The sequence below is a fragment of the Pteropus alecto genome, unplaced genomic scaffold, assembly GCF_000325575.1.
Source record: "Pteropus alecto unplaced genomic scaffold, ASM32557v1 scaffold16, whole genome shotgun sequence".
Classification (NCBI taxonomy): Eukaryota; Metazoa; Chordata; class Mammalia; order Chiroptera; family Pteropodidae; genus Pteropus; species Pteropus alecto.
This window is the reverse complement of record NW_006438867.1, coordinates 1,383,244-1,392,918: the sequence shown is the minus strand read 5'-3', so window position 1 is coordinate 1,392,918 and position 9,675 is coordinate 1,383,244. Positions and strand designations below refer to the sequence as shown.

The following is a 9,675-nucleotide window of genomic DNA, read 5'->3' as shown; positions in this document are numbered from 1 at the left end:
TTGCCCTCCATCATTTGTGATATTTTTATCTTTAATTTTACTTTTACATATGCCATAAATTAAACTATTGTTAGTTATATTGCTTTAATTATCTTTTAAACTGTTTAAGAAAATAACCAAGTAATATTTATCTATTTACCACTACCTGTGCTTTCCATTTCTTCTGGTGAATGCAAATTTCCTCAGATTTCCCCCAGCCTGAAGAAATTTCTTTAGCATTTCTTAAAATGAGAGTCATTAATGATGCCTACTCTCTGCTTAATTTTCTGTTTTGTCTAAATTTTTTTAAACTATTTTCTATTTATAGAAAATTCTAGATTAACTTTTTTCTTTTCAACAGTTATGTTTTATCCATTGTCTTCTGGTTTACAGTATTTTTGAAGAGAGGTTCTCTCATCATTTTTCTATGAATACGCTGTATCTTTTTCTATGGCTTTTTCCACCTTTGGTTTCAGATAATTTTTCCATAATATTCTTAGGTTTTGGAATTTTTGTATTTATCTTAATTGAAGCTTAATGACTTTCTTGAAACTGTCAATATAATTCTAATTTGAGAATTAGAATTATATTTTCCTATATTTTAATGGCATTTATTATAGTCTTTTCAATGCCCCAATACAGATTTTATACTAGTCCTGGGATTTATAGAGATGTGGCTTCCTGTTATTAAACAGGTATTCATGTAAAAGTGGTTGGAACATGTTTTTCAACTGCCAAGTAGATTTTAAAACATCCAGTTTTGATGACAATTTTTATAAAGACTAAACCAAGAGGAACTGTTTAGACAGAATTTGAACATCAATCACATTAAGAAAAAAAATATAGGTACCCAGTTTACCACCCTTTAATCTTATATGGACAAAGCTAGATCACCATAGTGAGTGGGAGGTGTGGGGAGAAAAGGGACTTCATTCAAATCATTCTCAGTTCTCATGAAAGCTGAAACTAATGTGCGCACTTTAAACTGGGTGTTGGGACGAATAATCATAATATCATATATACCAATTTAATGTATTTATGGTTCTGTCCTGGCATAAAACTCAAAAAAGCCTTTGGTAAACAGAGAAATATAAGCTTACGCTAGAGAAAATTTACTGAGAAGAGAGGGATTAATCACTAATTATGTTAGAAGTCACACAAATAGCTTTATTACTATAATTGTCAGCTGCTATTCTAACAATTAGAATACAATAAATTCATTAATTTATGAACTTAGTCTATAGAGTCTCATATACATACATAGTATATGCCAAGCATCAGATACTCATATTCTAGTCTTGGCTCTGTATTCTATTTTAGAATTCAGTCTTTTTATTCCAGTTATGTCATTGAAATGTTTGCTGTGAATTTATAGAAATATATTACAACAGAGTTTTTGAAAACTAGAAATCATGTTTTTTTAGTCTGAAAAAATAATGAGTTATATCAGAGGAAAGAGACACAGAAAAGTCCTAATTTATAAGAAGCCTTCAATAAAGTATAAATAAAGGTATAAATAAAGAAAAAATCTCTCCTAAGCTAAATAAATGTAATTTCTCAAGTACTTCCATATTTAACCCACTAAACTTTCTGTAAATCAGTCAATCATCCATGATTATTTTACTTATGTCAAAACTAAAGTTTACTAAGACACTGAGGTCACATTGTGTGGACTAGGATCCTGATTATTAATTTATAATCAATCTCCTCAGAATATTAAAAAAGCAAACTATTTTTAAGTTTTTTTAATCAACATAATCTAATTAGAATAGTAACTACTATTGGGGAAAACTTTATTTTTCTACTATCTGTTCCAGCTTCATGCCAATCACTTGATATTCACTACAGATGGGATTCTAGATCTCATTATTAAATTTAATTATTTTTGAGCAAATAAAAGAGGAAGCAATGATTACCAAGATTCATGTCTGGTTAGCTTAACTTAATGAATGACTATGTAGCTGATTGAATGACTATACCGATAGACAAAAAGAAACTAGTAGATATCAAAAAAATGTGGATTTCAATAAATAGTTATCATGAATATTTTATGAGGATAAAATGATGAAGGGAATCTTATAAGCAAAGAAATTCTGTGGCCTTGAATACAAAGTCATTCACTAATTGTTTAATAAGGATAACATGGGTTGGGTTCGAGGACTAAAAGTAGCTGAGTAATCATTTCCGCAAAGCTTTGAACGAGTTAGTCACCAGGTTTCTGTCAATCTTTGAACTTTATCTTTGACCTTTTTCTTTTCTAATCTGCTTCTTTTTGTGAAAATAAATAATAAAGCCTTGTCTACAGCCACGCTACCCTGAACATGCCCGATCCCGTCTGATCTTGGAAGCTAAGCAGGGTCAGGCCTGGTTAGCACTTGGATGGGAGAACACCTAGGAAGACCAGGTGCTGTAGGCATAATAATAATAATAATAATAATAATAATAATAAAGCCTTTTTTGGCTACTTTTACAGTTTTTTACAAACCACTATCCTCTTTAGACTCTGCTCTTCTTACACATTTTCTTTCTTAGTTATGTATCTCTCCTCTAAATTCAGAGCTCTCTAGGCAAATTATTTTATTGCCTTAAGTTCTTTCCTTTTTGCTTTATTGAAATATTCTACAACCTACCATTGAAATTAAATTTTGAGAGTTCCTTTCTTGAACCACGTTCTTTTCTAGAACTCCGTTACTTTAGCCAAACAACATTGATTTTTATTCTGAATTTTACAAAATACAAGCCCTAATATTTTGGATACTTATCTGATTTTGTTCAGACTTACCTTTAGAGATGACAGACTTTAACAAAACATGGCACTTTTTCCTAGGGCTCTCAAAGCTTCAATCTTCTGTATAATCTTATACCAGAATTAGGTCTCTCTTGCCACAACTGAGTTTTTGGAGAGCCTAACACATATATTTTTACCAATTAGAAATCTAACATTTTCCAAGCATTACATTCTCAATTAAGTGCTTTATTGACTTTGTGCTAGTGATCAGAAGATTTATATTTTATTTATTGTATTCATGAACATCTGGCTTGAAAATCTGATAAATTCAAAAATATCAATACACTTATTTTTCTATTTTGTTTTAGCACTGTTCAATGTGTTTGATGTCTTCCAAATGATTAGTTTCATTGCAATATTTCTTCATTAATGTGTTAGTAAAACCAAAATAAGTGATTTATTTTCCTTTCGTAGCTTTAAGAATTTTTGCCACTTATTCAGACATGACTAACTTAACTCCTTTGAGATCTTATTGTCAAAGTAAAATGAGATTTTATTGATAAAGTAACAAATTTAAGATTGAGCAGATGAAATTATTTTTAATAAAGTTTTAGTAACTAAAATCCTAAATGTTGACCTGTAACTTATCTGTAAATTCAATGTTAAACCTTAACGCAGGTGAGTGGTTCATAGTAACACAGGGAAAAAATTATTTTGGCCATCATCCAGCTAATTTGGGTTTAAAGTACTATTGTATGAAATGTCTAGATCAGCGTTGGTCAGTCCTAATTGCACATTAGACTGACCTGAAGATCTTTAAAAATACAGCTAGCTAGACCACCCCCTCCTCCAAATAAATGTTATACTCTGGAAAATAATAATAACCATCAACTCTAAAGCAGAAAAATGAATACAAGGCTGAGCAGGAAAACCGTCAGGTATATTTTCAGCACAAACATTCTTTCCTTCCCTTCAATTTCTTCATCTTTCAAACATTCTCCAATATTTGCTATAGCATGGAATTCCACTGCATGAAAGTCTTTTTCTTTTTCTTTTTTTTTAAGAATTCATCTGTTAAACAAGCTCATAGATAGAATACATCGATGGTTGCCAGATGAGAGGGATGGTTAGGGGGCTGGGTGAAAAAGATGAAAAGATTAAGAAGTATAAATTGGTAGTTACAAAATAGTCACAGGGATGTAAAGTACAACAGAGGAAATATAGTCAGGACTACTGTAATAACTATGTGTAGTGCCAGGTGGGCACTGGATTGATGAGGGAGGTCACTTTTTAAATTATGTGGATGTCTGACCACTGTGCTGTACACCAGAAACTAATATAAAATAATGTTAGATATTAACTGTAATTGAAAAATAGAAAAAAAAGAATTTCATCTGTTAAAGTATACCTCTGAGAAGCAGAAGTAAAACTTTCATCTGTTATCAGCTATTTATTTTTTAAGGTAAAAATTAGCTTATCTCCTTCTGTTTGAGATCAGATTCTGATAAGAAAAATTAGGAAGAATTCTAAGTAAACTTATGAAATTGGTACCATGTTTGTCCCTTAGTAAAGATAATTTTCTCTTCACTTCTTTCCTTCCTCTTTATAACTTTATTAGATCATTTTTTCACAGAAACATATATTAATATTGAAATTTAAAGGGTGATTCAAATATTAATAAACGTAAAAGACAGCATAGACAGAGTAAAACTTAAAGACTTGAGGCACAGAGAGAAACTGTTATATATTTTTAAGTGGCTGCTACTGGGATGAAAGATGGCCTGGGTCGAATCCTTGGTTATCTAGTCATCAGCTGTGAGATCATCGAGAAAATCACTTAACATCTCTGTGCCTCAATTTCCTTAGCTGAATAATCAGCTAAAAATATCTGCCCTTTCAACACTGTAGTGATGTTTTAAGGGTTATTTTAAAAGTACGAGGGATTTTTTAAGTAAATGACCAAATAGAATAAATACTGTGTCTTTTCAAAGTCGAAAGAATTGAACATCACTCTCAAAATTTCCAACTCCATATTTATGTCACATGAGACCTTGAAAGGGCACTAAGTGAACTAAGTTTAGTTCAGCCTTGATGGACATGGTGATTGACCTCAAGAAACTGTTGTACAATAGCCCCCCAAATAATGGTGAAAATGTCTACTGTTATTTTTTGTTGAAGAAATGGACTGTGTGTAAAAGTACTTTTTAAACTGTAAAGCAGGAGAACGAAGATTTGGAGATTTAGAATTAAGACCTTTGCGGAGAGAAAAAGACGTAGAGGTACCTACTTAGCCTATTCAGGGAAAAAGCTCTGGGGTGATACAGAGAAAAAACCCAACTGTAGAGGAGAAAGGGAAGTCCCAGTGAACAAAACAAAGTACTTGGTGAATAATTTTACTGTGAGGGTTGTACGATTAGGTAATGATAACATTGAGATGTTAAACTAACAAGTCTTTAAAATGCATTATATCCTGATTAAGAAGAAATATATATGAATATGAATATTATTCAAATTTTCATGATAATATACTATAATTTTCCATATTTGTTTGTAAATAAATGTAAATTAAATTTTAAAAATCTTTTTTAGTATTTTGTCTAAAGAGTTACAAGATATTTCTTGTATGTTTTTTTGTTTTGTGCTTTGTTTTTGTTTTTGGCTGCCAGGAGACAGAGAGATTTGCCACTGACTCAAAAATGTTAAGTGGTTTCTATTCTACTGGTGCACGCTGAAAAAGCAGCTGTGCTTTGTATTCCTCATTGACATGAAAACAGTCCAAAAAGTAGTTTTTGATTATTTTGCATGGTCACTTTCAGGGAAAAGCTTTAAATAACCTCATTAGAGCTTGCATTAAATTCTAGCTTAGGTGTTCTGCTTAAGGTCTTGCAGGTCTTATCTATAAGTCACTATGGCATATCTAGAGAAAAAGTAATTCTATGAGTGTCAAGATCAGGGTTGCTATTTCTGTTGGGGATCATGTTACCATAGTAATATATTCCCTGTGGCTTAGAAAAGATTTATTTTGCTTAAGTGCTATTTTTATATTATTCAAAATGAAATGGAGATAAAATTTTAAAACGTTTTTATTTTGCCTTTAACCTTAATAGCAATTTTAGAAAGAAGGATAAAAGTAATCAATGAGTCTCATTTTAACAACTTGCTTTTACTATATCCTGGCCATCATTAGAATGACCACGTCAATGGAAATTAGTACCTGTTTATATTTCATTTTCTCTTTTGATTTATGATCGTCCATGCATGGGGGACAGAATTGGCACCACTATTCAAATGTGGTCTGGATGTCAAAACTGATATGCCATACTTGCATGAAGTAGAAAGAAATTTATTACTTACATACTAAGGCTTTCTCTGGAGAGCAGAGTAGTCTGTCAAGAAGATTCAAAAGTGGTATGAATACAAACATCAATAAAAGAAAATGACATGTATTATTGAAATGGTTACTGTGAAACTGTCATAGGATGCTCTTCTGTAACAACAGTGAAGACAGATGAGGCGTATCCTAGTTTTAAGAAGTACTTCCTACTTTGGGATGCATATGGAAATAGTAAACTTCGCACAATGATGTTTTTGAGGAGACGCAGGCACACATGTGGAGCCTTAAAGCTGAGATCCAAATATGCTTAATCAGGAAATTAGATCAGTCTCATGAATAATGCTTGAGGCAGTGGCTTTCCATTGAGCCAAACTTATTTTTTACACTTCTGTTTGGTCATGTAGCTCCAAAGGCATCTTATAGGCCAGGTGATTAATAGATAATTTGCATCACCAAAAGTATTGTTCTAACAGTGTACTTGATATCTGCAGTGTGTGAAGCAACCTGGGACACTTCTAACATTTTCAAAGTGTGAGAGCGATTAGGGGAAAACTGGCCCTTTGTAGGGCAGCAATTCGTACGAAGTGGGTTCTGGCAGCCATGGCTCGAAAGGAAGTGTCCATCCTGAAGAGACTTCAAAACATTGAAACCAACAATGTAGTATGGTGTTTCAAGTCTGTGGTTCTCTTGTTGCTATGAAGAGGAGAGAGAAAAAGTATAAAATTTAGAGAAAGTTCTTAGCACATGCAAAAGACATGTTTCGTTATAACTGCCTACTTAATCCAGCAGTCCATTCAATGATTCAGTGCTAGAATTGGTGTATATTGTGAAGTCTAAGGTGGCACTCTGAGAATGACCTGGAAGGATTACGGATCTTATCTGTGATGCATGTAATACACTTTGATTTGGGCAAGTTCTTTACCCCAGTATTCTTGACTGCGATGCTGTTCTAAGTCAGTCCAATACGAAGGTAGCTGTGCTGATTGTGTGACCAGTTTTCACTGCTGAAGAGCTGGTGGGAATCATTGTATAGAGATCCATGATCTCGAACTTACTCTCTTCAAAGACTGCATGAGCTGATTCTAATACATTGGCAAATTGGGGCGTTTTCCGTAGCAGCCCTTTAACAGATGTCCTATACACTGTTTCTTTGCCAGCTGGAAGAAACATCAATGTGATTTGCATGTAGTATCACTGGGAAAGTGATAATAAGTGTTTCTGGTGAGAATATTTTCGTATTCGGTGTCTTGACAACCCATTCCAGAAATAACAAAAACAATGTTTTGGAATGCCTAAGGAAATCGTATGCCTTTCCTAAAGATGTTTCTGATGAGACACTGACACACTGGTGGAGCCTTAAAGTGCAGATCCGAATATGTTTAACAGGAAGTTAGATCACTGTGATGAAAAATGCTGGCGGCAGTGCCTTTGAGTCGCTTCCATGCTGCACACTTCTCTTTCGTCATGGTGCTCTCAATGCATTCTATGGATGAAGTGATCGTAGATAATCTGAATTGCCTGCATTTTTGTTGTAAGAGGCAACTAGACACTTGTGGTGTGTGAAGCAAATGGGGAAGCTTGCAACATCTAAAAAGGGAGAAAGTGATTAGGTAAAACTGGCAGTTTCCAAGGTTGTAATTCGTATTAAGCGTGTCCAAGCTCTCGTGTTTTGAAATAAAGTGTATACATTGAACTCACACCGTTGTGATAAACTACATGGCTCGTAGTTTCAATACTGTGGTTCATTTGTTGCCATGAAAAAGACAGAGAAAATCTATATACTTCTCAGAAAGTCCACGGCACTCGTAATGGAAACATTTTCTAAATATTTGCATTCTTTAATCCAGAAGTCCATTCAGCGACTCAGTGCTAATATTGGTGTCTACTGTAAAGGCTAAAGAAGCATTCTAACAATGAAGAGGAAGGGATTACAGTTCGTATCTGTCATGCATGTAATACCGCTTTGATTTGGGTAAGTTCTTTACCCCAGTGTTCTTGACTGCATAAATGTCAGTTAGTCTTATACGAATGTGGCTGTGTTGATAATGCAACCAGTTTTCAATGACGAAGAGCTAGTGGGAATCACTGTATGGAGATCATTGTAAAGGGCCAAATTGGCCCTCCGTTTTCCTTGTCCAAAAAAATGCAAAGGACATCTGTTAAGGAGCCACTCCTATAAACTAATGAGAAGCTGCCACTGTATTAGTATGAGCTCATGCAGTCTGTGAAGAGGGTAAGTTCGAGAGATCATGGATCTCTACACAGTGATTCCCACTAGGTCTTCAGCACTGAAAACTGGTCTCATCATCAACACAGCTCCATTCGTATCGGACTGAGAACTTCACCACAGTCAAGAACACTGGGGTAAAATACTTTTCCCAAATCAAAAAAGGATGATACACATGACAGGTATGATCCGTAATCCCTTCCTCTTCATTGTTAGAGTGGACTTCACATCAGACAGCAATTTTAATACTGAATTGTTGAACGGACTTCTGGATTACAGGACGCAAATATTTAGAAAATGTTTCCTTCGCACATGCTGCGGTCTTTCTCAGAAGTGTATTTTTGCTGTCCTTTTCATGGCAACAACTGAACCGCAGTATTGAAATGGTGTGCCACATGGTTTATCACAACGGTGTGAGTTCAGAATATTCACTCTATTCCAAAACATGACAGCTTGAACCTGCTTCGAACAAATTACAACCTTGGAAACTGCCAGTTTTACCTAATCGCTTTCTCCTTTTTTAGATGTTGCAAGCTTCCCCATTTGCTTCACACACCGCAGGTGTCTAGTCGCCTCTTACAACAAAAATGTAGACAATTCAGATTATCTATGATCACTTCATCCATAGAATACGTTGAGAGCACCACGATAAAAGAGCAGTGTGCAGCATGGAAGCGACTCAATTCAAAGTCACTGTTGCCAGCATTTTTTGTCACAGTGATCTGACTTCCTGTTATGCATATTCAGATCCGCACTTTAAGGCTCCACCAGTGTGTCAGTGTCTCATCAGAAACATCGTTAGGAAAGGCGTACAATTTCCTTAGGCATTCCAAAACATTGTTTTTGTTCATTTCTGGAATGGGTTGTGGAGGACACCGATTATAAGAATAATGTAACCAGAAACATTTCTAATCACTTTCTCAGTAATATTACACGCAAGTCACATTGGCATTTCTTCCAGCTGGCAAAGAAACACTGTACAGGACGTCTGTTAAAGGGCCACTACAGAAAACGCCCCCATTTGCCAACGTATGAGAATCAGTTCGTGCAGTCATTGAAGAGGGTAAGTTCGAGATCATGGATCTCTATACAGTGATTCCCATCAGCTCCTCAGCAGTGAAAACTGGTCGCATCATCAATACAGCTACCTTCGTATTGGACTAACTTAGAACTACACCGCAGTTAAGAACACTGGAGTAAAGAACTTGTCCAAATCAAAAGTGTTATTACACTCATGACGGGTAAGATCCGTAATCCTTCCGGGTCATTCTTAGAGTGCCTCCTTAGACTTCACAGCATACACCAATTCCAGCACCGAATTGTTGGATGGACATCTGGATTAAAGGATGCAAATATTAGGAAAATGTTTCCTTTGCATATGCTGTGAACTTTCCCTAAATTTTATAC

The 9,675-nt window shown here is 34.7% G+C and overlaps 1 pseudogene; it reads left to right on the top strand.

The window, feature by feature from the left end:
- Nucleotides 1-2,276: 2,276 nt before the first annotated feature.
- LOC112482964 lies at nucleotides 2,277-2,395 on the top strand (annotated as a pseudogene).
- The last annotated feature ends 7,280 nt before the right edge of the window (nucleotides 2,396-9,675 follow it).